The 21416-nt window shown below is 44.1% G+C and overlaps 1 protein-coding gene across 1 annotated transcript in view; it reads left to right on the top strand.

The window, feature by feature from the left end:
- Window positions 1-21416, top strand: part of LOC123515554 (caskin-1-like) — a 113001-nt gene that overhangs the window by 127 nt on the left and 91458 nt on the right.

The raw sequence follows: 21416 nt of genomic DNA, 5'->3' as shown, positions 1-21416 counted from the left end.
ACACAGGTTCGGACATTTAACAGCCGCTATTCACAATGGAAGGCGCTCGGCGGTGGAAAGTTGTCCAGCGCGAAGGAAAACGTGGCTTGATCTGACAGCCGGCAGTGAACGGGGCAGTGATTGCAACAGTGAATGTGGTCATGTGCGTCTGTTTACGTCTCCCGAGCAAGGGTGAAGTGACCTCGTGGTGCAGTGTCACTCCGAGAGTGACCTGCGTCCTGTTAGGAAAGTGATGGAGTGGTGACGGTGGTGAGTGAAGCAGAGGAGTGCTTGGTGAACACTCAGGACATGGTGGTGGTGAGTGGCCGGGGTGACACCAACGAGCAGGTAGTTAATAAACTGACCAGGGAGCACCATCAGATATGTTCATTAATGAGGCGAGGTTGTAAGTGTTGATATGAACACAAGGTAATATAATCTTGATTCCTTTACCGGAGTTATTCTTTATTTTCTTCCACACTCACAGAAACCTTTGGATGTCTGCAAAACTTTCATTGTCAAGTCAGCAAGAAAAGTTTAGTTAAAGAAAACTGTCAGTCTCAGGTGAGGCAGCAACTGTCAACAACTGCCCTGACTCCACTCGCTCAGAAAATATAATAGTGAAGTGCTCAATCCTGTAGTACACTCTGGAACTCCCTGCCTGCTTCTGTATTTCCAACTTCATTTAAGAGGAAGGTTTCAAAACATTTATCCTTTCCTTTTCGCTAACTCTTGGACCTGCAAGGGGACTGACAACTAAGTGGGCTTTTTTTTTTTTTTTTTTTATTGCCCTTGGCGAGCTTTCCCCTCTTACGTAAAAAAATCTGACTACGTATATAAGACTCCATATAGTATTCAGACTCAACCCTTGACGACAGTGTGTGTGTCAGAAGAGTGAGAGTTTACTGGGTGGTGTTATATTTAGAGTAGAAAATATGCTTCACCATTACGTGACGAGCAACTTGCCTTGCCGATGTTGACATTTGCTGCCGTCAGTCTTGGGGCTTCCAAGCTTCATTGTTTTATAAAAAGTGGCCAGTTAGAATCTCTCTCTCTCTCTCTCTCTCTCTCTCTCTCTCTCTCTCTCTCTCTCTCTCTCTCTCTCTCTCTCTCTCTCTCTCTCCATTTACATTAGTGTTTTCTTGGAGTCCAAAGGTTTCATGAGTCGGGAAAAAATAAGACAGACGGGGAAGGAGACGAGGTAATTAGTGAACAGCTTGATTGTGGCGATTGTTATGGCAGTTTTGTTTATGTAGGATGAAGTCCATTATGTAGTGAGCAATTCACACTGCTTATGATGAACGAGACACTCAAAGCAATGAAAACAAGGAAGTGTGGTACAAATTACTAGGGAAGGAGACAAGGTAATCACCTAACAACTTAAATGCAACGATTGTTAGAGCAGTGACGGGAGTAACTGTGTATGTGGGATGAGTTTCATTAGCGACTTGACTTACTACACTGCTATTGGTGGACGAGACACTGAAATATTGAATGCAATGAAGTGTAACTGCATAATACGAGATGAAAAAAAAAAAAGGCAGAGTAATCACCAATCGTGACTTGAATGTAGCAAATGTTAAGGCAGTGGTGTGTGTGTGTGTGTGTGTGTGTGTGTGTGTGTGTGTGTGTGTGTGTGTGTAGGTGACGATAACTGACCAATGAGAGACTGCAAAGAATAAAGGAACAGACTGGCCTAAGGGAAATTGCATATACCAAAGAAAAAAAAGAAACAGTACCCAGATAAGGAAGTACATTAAGTGTGTTACAATGCAGCACCAGCAGAACGAGAATCCCATTAGTTTTTTGTGCGTTATGAGGTGAAGGTGTTGGCGGAGAGTGAGTGTCGAGTGGAGTGGTTTGAGAGGCGGGCGAGTCTGAGCAGCGGTGAAGGAAGGCTGGTTCACTTGTAAAGGAGCATCACCATAAACTTCCAAACTTGTCTTGGCGGGGCGTGGTCTGGTATGGGCCTTGCTGATTGTTGATACTGTGTGTGTGTGTGTGTGTGTGTGTGTGTGTGTGTGTGTGTGTGTGTGAGAGAGAGAGAGAGAGAGAGAGACTGTGTTTGTTTTTGCAACTTCTATTTTATTTTAGTTTATTTCCGTGTGTGTGTGTGTGTGTGTGTGTATGTAAGGATGGTGCGTGTTTGTTTATCTTTCATGTTTGTCTCTTGTTTTTTTTCTGTGTGTGTGTGTGTGTGTGTGTGTGTGTGTGTGTGTGTGTGTGTGTGTGTGTGTGTGTGTGTGTGTGTGTGTGTGTGTGTGTGTGTGTGTGTGTGTGTGTGTGTGTTCGAGTGTATGATAATATCAAAGATAATAGCCAACTGTTTCTTGAAAGGCCATGGCAGCTTCACTTTACATATGTCTATAAAATTTCTTTGCATAAAAAAAGAGTGCAATATGAAAGCTTATGCAGGTCATGAGTGCAGTGAGTGGGCTGGAGGCGGAAGGCGGGAGGGGGTGCGTGTGGCAGGGTCACCTAAGGGAGGCTTGCAGGTGGCAGGTGACATGAGGCTGTTTTGGGAGTCAGGAGTTTTTTTGCCAATTTGCCAGACTTACTGTTGGACGCTGCACGAACCCCGGCCTGGGAAAATACGCCACCTGGTAAAAGACACCAAGAGGGAGCTGACATACTGAGCTGGAGTGCAGTGAGGGCAGGAACACACACACACACACACACACACACACACACACACACACACACACACACACACACACACACACACACACACACTCTCTCTCTCTCTCTCTCTCTCTCTCTCTCTCTCTCTCTCTCTCTCTCTCTCTCTCTCTCTCTCTCTCTCTCTCTCTCTGTGTGTGTGTGTATGTGTGTTGTGCCCGTAACTTGATACAGTGAGAGATAAGAATTAATCATCTATATTTTGTTGACTCATGTTTGGTTTAAGCTGACCCTTTGTATTTAAAGCACATCACTTAATAAAGTAAGACAAAGCAACTATAAAGTGATCACTACTGAATTGCTTCCAACTTATTTGTTTCTTGTCGTGTTTGTCTGAGGAGAGAGGCTAGCTGACCAGGACGCTTCATGAGAATAATGGGTGATAGATGGACAGTATCAGTAATAGAAGACCAGTCGAGGAATGATAAAAGGCGGCAATGCAGAGAACAGTAGGAAGAGATGGTGTGAGAAATCTTGCGTGGAGTAGACGAACAGACAATAGAGGAGTGAAGGTTAGCGAAGTGTTTGTCCGTGATTGTAGTCAAACGTAGAGTGTGTATGGCGCTTTTCTCATCTCTTTTCAGTGCACCTTTGATCTCTCACGCTACGGGGTGTTGATATTTTAGGTAATAATTATATGATTTTCCGGTAGTAGAATGACAGATCAAGAAACAAAGGAGGGATGATGCTCCTCTTCTCTTCAAGGCGTATTTAACACACCAATTTGAGTGTTTAGCTAATATTCTGAAACGCTTTGCTCTCTCACCACACTCACTACTTTCCAAAGGCTCTAGTTGAAGATGCTGGTGTTTTAAGGATATTTTTATGGTTCTGGTGATGAATTGGCAAGTTGTCTAGATTATCATAAGGTAAAACTGTCTTGAAAACCCGGTTAGTCGTCTCTGGGGACTTGAAAAATTGTCGTGGTGAGAGAGCAAGGCGTTTTTTAATACAGGTGTTAATGTTACAGTGAACTTGTGATTCTTACAAAGCCAGACCTCTAAATCGGCTCCTATAAGTGAAAGGATGAGAAACATGCAGTAGCTAATTTGAGATCGTTAAGGCATTTCTCCACCACCACGTTCATGTTCCCGTGTAGCGTGAAGGCAAGTCAACGACCCCCTTGACAGGACCGAACGAGGCAGCAGGAGGGAGTGGGAGTGTAGGAGTGGAGGCCGTGGAGCGTGCTCGTGTGTATGTATATGGGCTGGAGGGAGGGAGGGTCACCTTGGCGGAGCGGCGGTGGCTGTAATTGCTTAAATTGTGCGAAAAGGGATGTGGGTGGGCCTTGTGTTTCAGTCTTTCTCGCGGCTAACTCCTTCAGTCGCCTTGTCAAATAATCTGAAACAATTATGCGCCGCGTCTCCACATTTAAAAAGCTCTGAAGTTGCACCTGTTTAACCTTATCAGTACCAGGACGCGTTTCCATATTCTGCTTACAATTTGGTAACTTTATGTAGCTTAAGAAACTTATGTGAGGATTAAAATAGTGAAGACTGGCCATTAATCTTCTGACCTCCATAGACCCTTCCTAATGTCGATAAAATCTACTTATTAGACCCAAAACTCATAATAGAAATGTGTCCCTGTACTAAAGGGGTTAAGAACGTGTTTTGAGATTCTAGTGACAGGTTGACAATATTTCTACTTTACTGACTTGAGAAACACTCTTGAGAACCAGTGTAACAATCTATACTAACGATGAGAGAGAGAGAGAGAGAGAGAGAGAGAGAGAGAGAGAGAGAGAGAGAGAGAGAGACCAGAGTGTTTCAGAATACGGGCCCAGCTCTGCAATTCTATACGATGATTTTTGGCTAGTTGAAGTGGATCTATCTTGAAACTGTTAAGGCATTGGACCGCCGCCCTGGCTGAGGGAGTTAGGGAGGGAGTGAGGGAGTTACGTGCCGTGGGATGGATATATTGGATGCATTCAACTCCTTGGAGGCGCCACTTAAGTCATCGATCTCTTTTCATCCATATTCAGATAAAGTCTATTGTGTGTTTTCTGGCTCAGTCGAGACGTGCCATCACTTCCCACTGGCGGGGCGGGAAGTGTTGTAATGCAGTCACGATCACAGTCATTCTCCCTCCCAACACGGTCACGATTGGTGTAATTTTTGGCTAAAGCTCCATCAGCCTCTATCACTTTCTTGCCCAACACGGCGGTGGAGTGCTGGAGGTGGGAACGAAGCCCACAGAAAGAAGAACCTGCCTGCACTCTACCGCGCCCTGCCTGTTTGCCTACCTGTCTGTCTGTCTGTCTGTCTGTATGTGTGTGTGTCTGTCTGTCTGTCTATCTATCTATTTATTGCAGTTCACAGGCCCAGTGTATGATAACTGTTCTCTCTCTCTCTCTCTCTCTCTCTCTCTCTCTCTCTCTCTCTCTCTCTCTCTCTCTCTCTCTCTCTCTCTCTCTCTCTCTCTCTCTCTCTCTCTCTCGTGTTCTGAGCCTGTGACAGTGTAAGGTTAAAGAAAAGGAGCATCAGACCTGTTGTCCTTCACTAAGACGTTTTGTAATGAGCTGTCTTGGAGTGACTTGAGATTAAGAGGTGGTGGTGGTGGTGGTGGTGGTGGTGGTGGTGAAGTGGTGCAGTACAGTATCAGGTTATCGGGAAGTGTTGCTATATGCGTCTATAATCCAGTGTGTGTGTGTGTGTGTGTGTGTGTGTGTGTGTGTGTGTGTGTGTGTGTGTTGTGTGTGTGTGTGTGTGTGTGTGTGTGTGTGTGTGTGTGTGTGTGTGTGTGTGTGTGTGTGTGTGTGTGTGTGTGTGTGTGTGTGTGTGTGTGTGTGTGTGTGTGTGTGTGTGTGTGTGGTGTGTGTGTTGTTGTGTTGTGTAGTGTTGTATGGTGTAGCGTTGTGTGGTGTCATTACCAAGATAACGAGATAAGAGGTGACCTTGGCTTAGCTGATAAATCTCGATATATTAAAATTGCCACCGACACCGAGTTGGATAAGGAGAATCGAGACTGATAAATCTTACTCATGAACCGTGTACTTAAGTTGTTACAGAAGCCATAACGTGGTGATTAGGCGGCCACAGAGAGGGAGAGAGGGAGGGAGAGGAAGGAGGGGCCACAAAAACTTGAATAGATGCACCAGGCTTGAATCGTACACAAGAATTGATGAGTGCATTATGTTGATCACACTAGTGGCTGGAGCGGCTTTTGATAGCAAGGCAGCGTATGTAGAAACAGTAAAGCAGTAGTGGGTGGTGGTAGTGGTCAGGGAGGGAGGGCAGTGGTGGGTGACGCGGGGCAGCAAGTGGGCCCTGGGAACTCTGGCCGCCACTCCCTCCCGTGGCGAGGTTTGTTCCTTTGCCTGAGCTGCAGTTTTTCGCAGGTTACTCTTGTGTCGCTCCTCTGAGTCCACCAACACGTAATTACCCAAGCTGGAGTTGCCGGCAGTTCCTTTTAACATAATTACACGTGTGTTCATTGAATTATTAGTTTAAACCGTGTTCTTCATGTGTCACGGCCGCTCCGCCCACCTGCCTCGCTCCCTGATGGCGATTGTTATTTGCTTCTGCCGCTGCATCATCGCTAATCTGTCCGCTTCCTTGCCTTTCTTTGTATGCTGGCTGGGAATCACAGTGCGGGAAGGGAGGGAAGGGAGGGTCTGGCCTGTGTTGGTGGTCGGGTCGCCAGGGAGTGAGCCGCCGCCAACGCATCTTTATCATCCCTCATTATCCTCTTGAAGCTTTTGCCACGATGCAAGTGGCCACAGCCTCGTCACTGCCGACTGGAGGACACTTGCATGCGAGAAGTGTCTCACCACACCACATTGCATTTTGTATCTTCCTTCTCAGCCTTGCTATGTGTCTGAATGTAGGCTGTTCTTAGTATTTTGCTCTTTAATTTGATGTAACCAGAGGGTGACATCACTGGTGGGGACGTTTAGTGTATTAGTCTCTTACCAGTTTCTCGTGCCTCAATCATGTCATTTGCCTGAATGGAATAAGCGAAACGTCAGACATTCCCTCCTTGAACAGTCACGTAACTTGGAGGTGATGTCAGCGGGAAAGACTTACAGAGTTAGATTACCACGTATGCCTCTTAAATTCCTTAACACCCACACGGCAAGGAAGAAACTCTCGTACGACTTTGTGCCTAGCAAGGATTTACAGTGTTTGTTTGGCAATGATGCCTTATTGTCCCTGTTTACAAGTGTACTGTTGTGTTGGTTCGTACACTCATTGGTCCACAGTGTTCAGGATGAGGAGAGTCACGTGTGGAGTGCGTGGCGTGACAAGGGGCGAGGCGAGGGACCAGCTGGGTGCGTGGGATGGACAGCCACGGACCGGAGAGGACTGCGATATTTTAGTGGTGCGGTTACCATACGAAGCTCAGTCACGATGGGCTAGCGTTGTTAATGCTAATTGGTGTTACGTCATTATGTTACACCAACCCTAAGCACTCAAGGCTTTGGTGGGGTGTGGTGATGTGTCCATGTGTTCACTGCTGCCTCAGTCCTTCACAACCATGAACCGTTTTGTACATGTAATTTCTTCTCTTAATGCTTGATGAAATGGTTTGGTGCAAGTACAGAGCATCGAGAGACACGACTGGTTGTAAGAGGAGTGACTGAGGAGTTTTAAACATTTTTAGTGCCTGTTGGTAACTCGTATTTTTACTTGTTGTGTAATTGTCAAGGCTTATTCGAATGAAGTAACGAGTGTCATATTGTCTTCAGCTACCAAAGAAGGAAGGAGGGAGTGGTTTTTCCTTGCCACTCTGTATAGTTTCATAAGTCCTGAAAAAAAATTTCAAACCATTGCTTCACCTCCACTATTTCAAAAGGCTTTATGAAAATTGACACGAGTTTTTCACTTCCCCCAGCCATTAGCAATACAAGAGACAGCTGATGGGAGTACTGGGCGGGCCTTCCATTGCCAGACTCATTCATCTTTCACATCCCCGCGCGGAGTCTTGCCCAAAGTATTCGTACCTCATCAAGACTTCAACAAACGTAGCATTTCAGACTCGCACCAACACTTCCACGATTTATTATACAAGTGACCTTCAGTATTTTTCTCGTCTTCATATGTACGCACGTCTTTCATCCGTAACCAGTGAGCGCCTCCGCCTCTGTCTAAGGTCCCTATTCAGAAGCGCTTTGCTCTCTCACCACGACTGTTTTCCAAGGCCACAGAGATGACTAGACGGATTGTCAAGAGTGTTTTTCCAGTTGATAATGTAGAAATCTTGTCACTCTGTCTCTAGAGCCGTAAAAACAACTTAGAAAACTCGTATCAGTTTTCATAAAGCTTTTTGAAATAGTGGAGGTGAAGCACGGAAGGGTTTGAGAATACGAGTCTATATCTGCATCTCTCTCTCTCTCTCTCTCTCTCTCTCTCTCTCTCTCTCTCTCTCTCTCTCTCTCTCTCTCTCTCTCTCTCTCTCTCTGGCTTTCCCACTCAAATTTTGTCTCATGATTAAAGTTATTGCAATGATAACCCCTTTTTACGTGCGCCCCGGCCTTCACCTCCCCAAGGATGTTGGTCCTAATGTTTCTCAAGCAAGTCATCTTATTTTTGCTTTATAATTTCACCAGCCATTGCCTCTCTTCGAGCATAACCCCTTCAGTACTGGGACACATTTTTCCCTTGAGATTTGTCTAAGATTAGACCGTTTTATTGACTTTAGGAAGAGTCTATGGAGAGCAGAAGGTTAATGGCCAGAGTCTTCACTATTTCAATCCCCCACATAAGTTTCTGAAGCTGTCTAAAAGCACCGAATAGTAAGCAAAGGGAATATGAAAACGCGTCATGGTACTGAAGCGGTTAATGAAGTGACTGGAGTAAGTGTAGAGTTTCGAAAGACACCAGTGGCAGTACAAGAAATAGTGGCGCAGTTAAGGTCCTTCTGTGTCTGCGGCTTTGTTTTTTGTTCATTAAATTCGTCTAAGGTTTCTTTACATGGAATAGAAGGTGTCATAATGTTATTCTTCCGTCAGCTGCTTCCGTTAAGGGTCGCCATAGCGGGTATATTCACTTTCATTCTCTCTCTCTCTCTCTCTCTCTCTCTCTCTCTCTCTCTCTCTCTCTCTCTCTCTCTCTCTCTCTCTCTCTCTCTCTCTCTCTCTCTCTCTCTCTCTCTCTCTCTCTCTCTCTCTCTCTCTCTCTCTCTCTCACTCACACACACACACACACACACACACACACACACACACTACAAGCATGTTTTCATTCACTGCATACACAAGTCACCTCTTCTTTCCCTCTTCCTCTTATATTCCACGTCTTCCTTGTTGATGTATCCAAATGATGTCATATTTTCATTACGAGTTGAAGTCTTAAGTTGTGCGTCACTAATACTACACTAATAGGAGATCTTACTGTACTTCTTATTCCTCCTTCTATCGAGTTCTGAGGGAAAGGTGACAGCGGTTCTCTCCTTCTCTCCTGAAAATAACGTGAAAAATAATGATAGATAAATATGTAAATGAAATACTCTTATTCATTCATCTATTTATTCATTTATTTATTTATTTATTTATTTATTTATTTATTTATTTATTATCATCTCCCCGCCTACACTCGACTCCCTCACCATTCGTACACTTACATTCTTCCATTCCGCTGATCCAATACTCATTTCTGATCCAAGACTTGTCAACATCTTCGGTACGTGTTAGTTTGGGAATTAACCCCAACAGTACCATGACGCGTTTCCATATTCATTCTGGTTACTATTTGGCGATTTATACAGCTTCTGAAACTCATGTGGGGGATTAAAGTAGTGAAGACTCTGGCCATCAATCTTCTGACCTCCATAGATATTTCCTAATGTGAATAAAATCATCACATCACATCCAAAACTCGTGGTATGAATGTGTCCCAGTAATGAAGAGGTTAAATGCTCAGTGTTTCCATTAATTTTGATGTATATTGTATCAGTGTATTGTTTAGCTGTGTAAGGCATTGTTTCCATAGACTTTTCTCTAACGTGAATATCAAATCACACTCAAAACTCGTTGTAAAAATGTGTCCCAGTAATGAAGAGGTTAAATGCTCAGTGTTTCCATTAATTTTGATGTATATTGTATCAGTGTATTTTTTAGCTGTGTAATGCATTGTTTTGGTTATTTGTGGTGCAGTATTTAATCAGTATCCTCAGTTATCGTTCTCGTCCAGTCCATTCCAGTCCAGTAGTGGATGTAGGTTGAATGTCCCTGTATTGGCTCCCACTTTTGTGTATTTTCCTCTTCTTGTTTGTATTCTTCTATTCTTGACGTATCTTCTCTTGTCTGTCTTCATATTTTCATCATATTTTCTTCTGATCCGGGAATGAAGTGGTTACTGTCTCTATTACTTCTGGTGCAGGAATGACTTTATTTATATCTCCATTACGTCATATTTGAGTCTTATCTTCTTTATTTGTTGTTCAAAAACACTATTTTCATTATTCCTGATCCAGTAACTCATTATCTTCATTACTTTAAATCCAAGGCTTAATCACCACCTTCTTTACCTGTGATTCATAAGTTAATATCTTCATTGCGTCATATCCAATATTTATCTTCTTTACTTGCGATTTCCTCCAAGATTAGCCCAGTACCTATCTTGGTTATCTCAGATTCAGGAATGACTCAGTGTGTTCATTACTTCAAAGTCAAAACTTCATCAATGCCTTCTTTACAAGTGATGCGGGAGTTACTCAATACCTTCATTACTTTATATCCAAGACTTACAACCTCCTTTACCTCTGATCCAAGACTTATTGAGTATCTTATCTTATTACCTCTGATGTAAGAGTTAGCCAATACCTCCATTACTTCATCCCTCCAATGAGCCACAGAATTATCTGCCCTTTTTTTTTCCTACTTACAGCAAATTAGACCTCAAGTGAGAATTATCGGCTGAGGGATCTGATCTGATTTATTGACTTAGATTCCCTTGGAGAGAGCTTCGTATAGTGTCTATTTTTATTTATTTTTTATCGTTACTTCCATGTTGCTTTATGGCCTCTAAATCAATACCTTGCTGGGAAAAACGTGTAATAACAATATTATACGTTGTAGTGGAACATCGTGCTGTCTTTATTTGTCTGAAGGGAACTACGTACTACTCTATTTTTTCCTCCTTTTAAACTGTTTTATTGTTCTCAATGTCTTGCTGCCAGAGAAAGGGAAGAAAAGTTTCATCGGTATCTTAAACATCGTTATGGATTTTGAAGAGAAGTACGTATAGTCTTCCTGGGTAAAGAGAAGTGAAGTGCACATTGTTGATTTCTTTTAAGTGTTTTATTGCTCCTGAATCAGTGTTTTGCTGTTACAGAAAGGCCAAAAAAGTGTCCACCAGTGTATTGGGTTAGTTTATGTGCATCGTTTGTTTGAAGAGAACGAGGCGTGATGTATAGATCAGACCAGTGAATGGATTGTGGCGGTGGGGAAACAGAATGAATTTGACCTTTATTTCTCTAACGTTTTGATAATAAATCCTTTCTGTCGAAACGTTAGAGAAATTAATATATCTTGCTTCATCATGTGTCTCGCCGCGACAGTCTACTCAAGAACAGGACGCCCTATAACTCTATTTAACGGCTTACTGTAAATAGAAGGAAAGAATCACCATTGGCTCAGCAATACACCGCCTCACCTTATAAGCTTCCTTTGACTCGAGAGAACCACTGAGCCCTTTCATTTTTCTAACCAACAGGTACCACCATTAAATGCACTTATACAAGATATTTGTAAGTCTTCCAGTCTGTAGAGCAAAGATAAACATCTCGAATGGTGAAGTGATTAAAGCAAGGTGTGCGAAGTATTAGTCAAAGGTGAAACTTTTATCATCCACCTCCTCAAGATTGCCGTTATGCATTTTTTGCTCAGAGTGAAGGAAAGAGTCACCACTGCTTCACCTGCACACTACCGCACCTATGGCTTTGTTTTGCCTTCAGAGAACAACATTTACTCTATATTATTCATCGAGGTCTCTGCTTTATCCTTATTCAGTGTCCTGCAACAAAAGAAAGACATGTTAAGGTATCTCCAGTTCAGCAGCACATTATATGGACTGACTTTGTCTTGAGAGAACAACATTTAGTCTTCATTTTTTCTCTCTTCAAGGTCCCCGTTTTTTTTTATTAATTGTCCTGCAATAAAAGAAAAAATTAACGATGTATCCTTTGAACTGTAGCACACAATATGGACTGGCTTTGCCTTGAAAGAACAACATTAACTCAATATTTTTCCTGCTCAAGGTTCCTGGCGTGTCCTTGTCCAGTCAATAAAAGAAAGAAATATTGACTTGTTCCCCGTCATTAGAGTAACACACTGTATGGACCTGCCTTGTCTTCAGAGGGATTGTGTACGAGTATACTCTTGTTTTTCTTACCTTGGCTGTTAGATATATTTTTTGGCCCAATACGCGGCTCTTTATAACTCGCTCCATGGACTGACTTTCCTTCAAGGGTTTATTTTTTTTCCTTTGGCTGTTCTTCTTTGCTCTTAACCTCCTCAGTACTGGGACGCATTTTTTACGAGTTTTGGTGTAATTAGACGATTTTATTTACATTAGGAAGGATCTATGGAGGTCAGAAGATTAATGGCCCATAGTATTCACTGTTTTAATCCCATATGAGTTTCTGAAGCTGTTTCAAATCGGCAAATAGTAACCAGAGTGAATATGAAAACGTGTCATGGTATTGAAAAGGTTAATTCAATATGCTGCTCATAAAAAAGTCTGTTGTAGCTAAATCGTGATAATAATTCATCTTATGGACTCGGTTTGCTCAAAGGGAACTGTTTGAAATTATTCCTTGTTCCTTTCTTTCCCTGGTTAGTATTCTTTGCTTCATTGTCTTATACGAATACAAAAGGAAAGAAACGACAGACTTTTTCACTCATTTGTCATTACCATACGATCTTTGTTGATAGAGGAAAAACTTCATTTTCTATCCCGTATGTTAACTTTGCCTTATTTTAACCCTACGAGTACCATGACGCGTTTCCATATCCATTCTGGTTACTATTTGGTGACTTTATACAGCAGCTTCAGAAATTCATGTGGGAATTAAAATAGTGAAGATTGTGTCCATTAATCTTTTGGCCACCACAGACTATTAATAATGTCAAGAAAATGGTCACATCGTAAACAAATCTCGAGGTAAAAATGTTTCCCAGTAATGAGGAGATTAATGCCTAACTGAATTTAGACAAAAAAAAGAAAAGGAGGCGAAAACATCTTTACTCATTCACTTGTCTAGTATCACATCATCTCATCACCTTCAACCTCGTCCCTTCTATCCTCAAGTTGTTATTCTTGCCCTTATTCAATACGCAAGAGAAAATAACCTATGAAGAAAAGAAAAAGGCAACAACAGCATCGCCACTCACTCGTTCAGCAGTCTAGTAGCACACCACCTCACCACCTCACTTCGCCCATAATGCAGTGAGCCCATATTCAGAAACGCTTTGCTCCCTCACCACGACTATTTTCAAGGGCCACAGAGATGATTAGCGCGGTTATCAAGAGTGTTTCTCCAGTTAATAATGTAGAAATCTTATCACTCTGCCTCTAGAACCTTAAAAACACCTTAAAAAAAAACTCGTGTGCATTTAAATAAAGCCTTTTGAAATAGTGGAGGTGAAGCAGAGAAGTGTTTGAGAGTGCGAGTCATCCTGGTGAGGTGAGCACAGTAAAAGGCGTTGCAGTTCGTGTTGTGGGAGAAATTTGTACCGGATTTATGTGACGTGTGAAGGTGTCGCGTGGGCAGCCCAGCGGTGGCAGTAGAGGCATGACTGGTTTGAAAATGCTGTGTCAGAATGCTTCATTTTTATATCATAGGCTGCGCTGGAAGTGTCGGGGTGAGGGTGGGGATGGTGGAAGGGGATGGCTGGCTGGCTGGTTGGTGTAGGAAGACAGGCAGGAAGGCGACTGAATAGTGACTACCACCTCCACACACACACACACACACACACACACACACACACACACACACACACACACACACACACACACACACACACACACACACACACAGAGAGAGAGAGAATTTGTGTGCTTTTGTATGTGTATGAGTGTGTTAGATAGAAAAGTGATGTTAGAGAGAGAGAGAGAGAGAGAGAGAGAGAGAGAGAGAGAGAGAGAGAGAGAGAGAGAGAGAGAGAGAGAGAGAGAGAGTACCGATGATCAATATAATGAATAATTCTTCACATACTTACGTCTTTTCGATTTGGTCAAAGTTAATCGTTAGACTGATTGAAAGACTGACTGATTGACGGTACTGCAACAATAACATCATAAACCCCTACAATAAATCAAATACAAATAGTTGCAGTAGGTGTTGGTAGTAATAGTAGTAGTAGTGGCAGCAAGAACTAGTAGGTAGCATCAATAGCAGGCAGCTGTATGGTTAATAGCACCAGCAGTACCAATCGCTCAGAAATAGCTGGAGGTAAGGAAATCATTAGTGGCAGTCATAGCAGCGGTGGTAGTAACAGTAGTAGTAATAGTAGCAGCAGTGGGAAGAGTAGAGGGTAACAGTGGCAGTCATAGCAGCGGTGGTGTAGTAGTAGCAGTGGGTTACAAATAGCATCGGTGTAGTAATACAATCTGGTGTGGGTGCGGCATGGGGGCAGCGGCGGGCAGGAACAGGAGATGGTGGCGCTGGTGAGACAGTGAGACATTGAGACATTGAGACAGTGGCCGGGGGAAGTGACCAGGATGCATTTCACACACCAGAAGACGATGAGAATTGTATTTGGAGTGTCAGGCAAGGAGCATGGCACTGACGGCTGAGTGTGCCAGGGTGGTCGGGACGCGGGTTACGGCACTGCGCTGCTCCCCGCCGTGAGGGTGTGACGGCCTGAACGTGACGGGCGAAACAGGACGACGTATGGACAAAAGGGCAGAGGAGCTAGAGTTTCCCAGCCACATTGTCGTCGTGAAACAAGATCTAACCGACATGTCACCGCCACAGTCCTGCCCTCACTCCCCTCTCTTCCTCCCCTCGCAGCCGCGGACTCCTGCTGCTGCTGCTGCTGCGTCGTGAGGGAGAGGCAGGGCGGGAAAGGAGACGCGCGGCAGCTGACAGACACTTGGAAAGATCACAGTAAACAAGCGAAATTTGGCGCGGCGAGGGCTCCGGGTTTGGTTTCCGTCCTAGACTGTCTCAGAAACGTGATCCCTGGCCATCAGAGAGAGAGAGAGAATAACAAGAGAGAAATGGAAGTGTTGGGGCTGGTCACAGCGAAGGAACGACTAACATTAGTGATGAATAGCGTAACGTGAGCACCTGACGCTGTGTGTGTGTGTGTGTGTGTGTGTGTGTGTGTGTGTGTGTGTGTGTGTGTTGTCTTCGTGCCACATGCTAGACTGGAACCCTGGCAAAAAATAATAAATACAAACATATAATACAAAGAAGTTGATGTTGATAGGCATAAGCGAGGCCGAACATAAAAGTGCTTTCTGTAAGTGGCAAGCAGAATGATCCACGTTATCAGCATATTCCGCGAAGAGAGGCAGAGACTCGCGGCCTTGATGAATTATTCTGCGACGCGGCCCACTGATAATAATCTAGACGTTTTTATGCAGCCATTGGGAACAGTAGAGAGAGGATGAGGACTAGGAAGCGAAGAACAGGAGAAAGGAGGAGGAGGAGGAGAGAAAGGGAGAGGGAGAGGATGCATATTAGCAAGAAGGAGACAATACCTACAGTAGAGAGGAGGAGAAGGAGGAGAAAAAGTAGAAGGATGTATATTGTCCCAGTATTTAGAAACCCTTTGCTCTCTCACCACACCTATTTTCAAAGGCCACAGAGATGATTACCTGGACTTCCTAAGAGTGTTTTATCATTTTAGTAATAAAGAAATCTTACTCATCTGTCGCTACAACAGTAAAAGCACTCCTAAAAACCAATGTAGCGCCAAAAACGGTTATTGAAAGGAGTGGAGATGCGGCGGTGAAGTGTTCGAGCATATGGAGCGTAAGTCCGTATTCAGAAACACTGCTATCTTAACACAACTATTTTCCAAAGCCACAGAGATATCAGCTGAGTTTTTAAGAGTGTTTCTCCAGTTAATAATGTAGAAATCTTGTCAGTCTGCCTAAAAAACCGTAAAGCACCTTAAAAACTCGTGTATATTTAGATAAAGTCTTTTGAAATAGTAAAAGTGAAGCAGAGAAATGATTGGGAATATGGAGCTTACTCAGCACGGAGGCGTCTGGTGAGGGGCCCATTAACGTTACTTCATATGGGAACACTTAAAGCACTCCCAGGCAGCTTATCTCCCCTTGTAGATATTTGTATGTACGTAGTAGTAGATGTGAGTAGTTGTAGTAGTAGTAGTAGTAGTAGTAGTAGTAGTACAGTAGTAGTAATAGATGTGAGAACGTCTTACACCCTTATCCTGCTTGGTGGTGTACAGTAGAGGCGAGCTAAGATAGTGGTGGTGGTGGTGGAGTGTAGAAGCGTACTAAGATAGACACGTGAGAACCTTCTAACGAGACGCGCACAGCAAAGCGACCACCGAGGACAGCTGCTGATGGAGCCTTGAGTGTCCCTCACTTGAGCCCCAATAGACAACCATTGCCGTTATTGAAGCCACTCTTGTAATGGTTGTGTTCACGTCACCAGCTGATGGCACTCACAGGGACAGGGGAGCCAGCGACACACACACACACACAGAGAGAGAGAGAGAGAGAGAGAGAGAGAGAGAGAGAGAGAATTTAATGTTACATGGATCTCTCTCTCTCTCTCTCTCTCTCTCTCTCTCTCTCTCTCTCTCTCTCTCTCTCTCTCTCACACACACACACACACACACACACACACACACACACACACACACACACACACACACACACACACACACACACACACACACACACACACACACACTACCTGACCAAAATATTTATCCCTCGAGGCAGATGAACGTAATATTAGACCACAAACTAATTAGCGTACCTGTGTCGCGTCCCGTGTGATTAGTACCTCTCCCTCTCCCTCTCCCTCTCTCAGGTGACAAGGCCGAGGCTCCGCAGTGGGTCAGGTTGAGGTGCGAAGGACTGCATGGTTTGAGAGAGAGAGAGAGAGAGAGAGAGAGAGAGAGAGAGAGAGAGATGCACATTGTTTCCACATCTACTAAGCGAGTGTGGTGTAATACTAATAGGTGTGGTGGCGGCGGTCAGCGGTGTGGTGGTGGGTGTGACGTGTTGAGTTACGCTGTGTGGTGTGACGGTGTTGTGTTACTGACGGTGGCGTGTGTTGTGGTGCTGAGGGTGTCCTTCCTGGCGGATGACGGTAGTGGTGGTGGTTGTGGTGGTGGTGGTGATGGCTGAGTTGTACTAATGAGCTCTATCCTACGACGTGTTAAGTCTTTAGAACAAGTAATGGCGAGGGTGTGACTTGACTGCCCGCTAATGGAAGTTTGGGTCAGTTCCTCGTCTTCTGTGGCTTTCCTTGAGTTCATACTGGGCAGCTGATCTTTCTTCTTTGTCTTCTACGTAATGTTCTTCCTTGAGTTTTTCCCTATTCAGGTTTCTCTATCTCTAGTTTAAGTCGTCTTTTTTTATTTATTTATTTTGTTTATTTATTTATTTTATTTATCTATTTGTTTTTTTTGGTCCTTCCACCTAATACTCATTGTTTATTTGCGGTGCTCATAGCGAGTGATGATCAGCATTGGTCCTCTTCTTAACCCCTTCAGTACCATGACGCGTTTCCATATTCGTTCTGGTTACTATTTGGTGGTTCTATACAGCTTCAGAAACTTACGTGGGCGATTCAAATAGTGAAGACTGTGGACATTAGTCTTCTGACCTCCATAGATCCTTCCTAATGTCAATAAAATGGTATAATCGTACACATACTCGTACCGCAAGGTAAAAATGTGTCCCAGTATTGAAGGGGTTAATGTTCCGTCTTCAACCTCTTCTCTACTCAGCTCCCTCCTTCGTCCCTTCTCTTTTTCACTGTGTTTTATAACGTGTGTGTGTATGTATTTGTGTGTGTGTGTGTGTGTGTGTGTGTGTGTGTGTGTGTGTGTTGTTTCAGGTGTTTGAGCGGTTTAGAGGAAGGCTAGCATGAGAGACCCCTGGAAGCAGCAGCAGAAGATATGATATAGGAATATTACGAAGAGTGAGCAATGAAGAATCGCAAGGATAGAACAAAGAGAAAGAGTGAGCATAACGTGAGCAGGTTTGGAGGAGAGCAAGAGTGCGTCACTGTAGCAGGGAGGAGACACCACAAGGGAACACGACGGGGCGCGAGCAGGGCAGTGTGGGGCCGCGGGGCAGAAAGAGTCAAGTGAAAAGGGAGAGGACGGGTGGCTGGGTGCTCCGCGACCCCCAAACCTTCAGTAAAAAACCACAGCGGCAGCGGCGAGGCGAGGGTGTCAGGCTACCGGGAGTCTCGACCATATGTTGCCCACCCATCTGTCCCTCGACCCGCTGCTCGCACCCTGCGTGCCTGCCCGCCTGCCTGCCTGCCTGGCGCGCGGTGCTAATTGCATAAGACGCAACATCCGGGCGAGTAAAGGGAGTTTAGTGGTTGGCAATACTGACGTCCGTATTCAGAAATGCCTCCTCTCACTACAACAATTTTCCAATGCCAAACAGACAACTAGCCAGGTTTTCAAGACAGTTTCTCCTTTAGTCAACTAGAAATCTTTCCAATCCATCGCCTGAACCATAAAAACATTCTCCAAAACACGAGTATCTTCAACTGGACCCCTCGGAAAGCAGTGATGGTGAGAGAGCAAAGCGTTTCAGAATACGGGCCTGAATAAGTGTCAGCGTCCGAGGTGAGAATTGATTGCCAGTTGAGGGAAGGTATGATAGGAGGTGGCCAGGTAAATGATGGTGATGGTGATGGCGGCCACTCAGGTAATGGGACTGTCCGGGGTCGCTGATGAAGGGAACTTTGTGGCCATGGCAGGACGAGGCGCCGCTGCAGGACATTTTGTGATTGATGGCTAATTGGCGCACTGGCGAGGTAGAAGCTGCGTGCCTCTTTGCCTCTGTGTGTGTGTTTCGCCGCCCTGCGCTCTGACCCTTTGGCGGCGAGATTAGCGAGGGACAGGTGGGGCAGTGGTGGCGATATCCCAGTGTCCCTGTGTCGCTGTGTCGCTCTCTCACACCTTTATCCTCTCGGTGTAGATTCCCAGGCTTTTTACCCTCTCCGCCTCGCCTCCCCTGCAGCTGTGTGTGTGTCCAGGTGCTCCCTTCTCTCCCCTTCACTATTTTCCTGCGTCTCTTGCTTTAGACAGTTTAGTTGATGACAAATGTCCGCGTTAGTGTCAACAGGTTTGCTTAAGTGTGATCTTCCTCTGTGTTCCTCCTTATCACTGGTCTGGTCTTGTTTTTATCGTGTTCCTTAATGCATTCCAGCTCCAGGTCATTACTTCTCAGGCTTCTCTCGCCACACTTCGCCTCTCACCCACACTCGTCTCTTTAATTTGTTTTTCCTTTACTACTTCGTCACCCAACTAAGGTTTTCTCGCCGTCGTTTTGCATCCTTTTCCTCTGTATAGGTTTCCTCCTCCTCCTCCTCCTCCTCCTCCTTCTCCTCCTCCTCCTGTACCTGTCGGTTGGTTGCCTTTCACTCAGGTACACATTTTTCCACTCACGGTTTTTTATGGTGCTTCCCTCGCCTTTCTCTGTTCCGAGCGTCTCCCTTCAACATCCCAATTTTTCCCTCGTGCCCTTGAGCTTCTGCCAGCTTTCCACCTTTTGATTCGTCTCCCTCCTTCCTTCCTTTCCCTCCCCCTTCTTTCCTTTTTCCTTTCCTTTCGTCCTTTCATCCCCGCTTCTCCTCCCCTCAACTGGTTTTACAGCGAGGATTCAACTTCTTTCCAACCAGAGCGCTTTTGTTGGTGCTCCGTCTTACATCTTTAGCGTGTCACTCCATGCCGTGCCTTGCTTTTGTAGAGCTAAAGGGGTTTTCCGTTACTGGGTCGCTCTTCTGACTACCTAACTGCTTTGTTCTTTTTTTGTTCATTTTCTTCCGCTTATCTTCCCATTAGCACTTATTTCCTTCCTTTTAACTTCAGTCCTATTTATATTGACATTTTCTTAATTTTTTTCAACTTGCTTTTCCCTTATTTTCTACGTCTTTTTCCTTCCTTTCTCTTCACTCTTGTTTCCATATTCCTGTTAACATTTTCTTACTCACGACCCTCCTTTCTTTTAATTTATACTGCCTGTTGACTCTTGCTTCTTATTCACTAGCTTTTATTGCCTCTTTTTTTTCTTCCTCGAATTCTCCTTCCTTTTTAGCTTTTAATTCCTACCTCTTAACTTTGCTTCCTGCCACTTGCCTTCTATATCCTGCTTACTATGCCCCGTGTTCAGAAACCTTTTGCTCTTATCATTGACTATTTTCAAGGGCTACTGAGATGACTAGCGGAGTTTTCAAGAGTGTTTCTAGAGTCAATAATGTAGAAAGGTTGTCACTCTGTCTGTAGAACCGTAAAAACACCTTAAAAACACGTGTAAACTTAAATAAAGCCTTTTGAAATAGTGGAAGTAAAAGGCAGAAGAGTTTGAGAATACGAGCCTTGGTTCTTTATCCTATCTCTCTTAACCCCTAGAGTACCATGACGCCTTTCCATATTCATTCTACTTACTATATGATGATTTTTTACAGCTTCAGAAACTTATGTCGGGGTTGAAATAATGAAGACTGTGGCCATTCATTTTCTGACCTCCATAAACCCTTCCTAATGTCAAGAAAATGGTCTAATCGTACACAAATCTCAAGGTAAAAATTTGTCCCAGTATTGAAAGGGTTAGCGCACCTGTCTTCCTCTTAACTCGTACCTACTTCCTCTTGATTCCTACATGCCTCTTCCCTCATCTTTCTCATCTGCCTTCTGATCAACGCTTCTCAAATTGTAGTCACCCACAGTGTCCCTCCCACGCCACCGTTCTGTTAAACAATTCTTCTCTTACCGCACCTTCCACTCCTCCCTCCCGTTCTTCCTCTCCCTCTCCCTTTCTCTCTTCCTCCCTCTCTCTCCCTCTCCCATGTGATCCTTTCTCTCGGCACATCTGAGGTCCATTAGCGTCCGCGGTGTTTGTTACGCCTCGTGGGAAACATTTGCTAGGTACTCTTAAGGATGACGGTCTCTCTTGTTTTTTTGGTGGGGAAACTCACCTCTTATTTCTTTGCCTTGCTCTCTCCTTGTCTTTCCTTCCTTCTCTGTCTCCTCCCTGTCGGATTGTGAAGGCAGCAACTCGTACACGTGCAATGCGTGTTGTTAGTATTGTGTTTTGTGATGTTATCTTAACATCTTGAGTACTGGGACACATTTTTTTACCGTGAGTTTTGGGTGTGATTAGGGGATTTTATTGACATTAGGAAGGTTCTGTGGAGGTCAGAAGATTAATGGCCAGAGTCGTCATTATTTCAATCCCCACATAAGTTTTTGAAGCTGTATAGAGTGACCAAATGATAAGCAGAATGAATATGAAAACGTGTCATGATATTGAAAGGGTTAATGTCTTATTTTGATGTATTTTCTATCTGTTGACATGCTGTAGTGGAAAATTACCTGTGTTTTGAAGGGTGTTCTTATGATTTGTGTGATTCATCAAGGACTCGACATCACCAATGAGACGAAACAAGCATGAGAACCCGACTAGTTATCTCTGTGGCCTTCGTAATGTGTTTTATGAAAGGACAAACTGCTAATGATATAATGTGGAGCTTGAAGTTACGTAGTATGTGTCATAGAGTTACACACAAGGACAAGTTTCGCTTTTCACTGACTTTGGAAAGATTTATTATGGACGAAAATAAGTTGTATGTTTTTC

Source organism: Portunus trituberculatus, chromosome 39 (genome assembly GCF_017591435.1).
Source record: "Portunus trituberculatus isolate SZX2019 chromosome 39, ASM1759143v1, whole genome shotgun sequence".
NCBI lineage: Eukaryota > Metazoa > Arthropoda > Malacostraca > Decapoda > Portunidae > Portunus > Portunus trituberculatus.
This window is presented reverse-complemented; position numbering and strand designations above follow the sequence as displayed.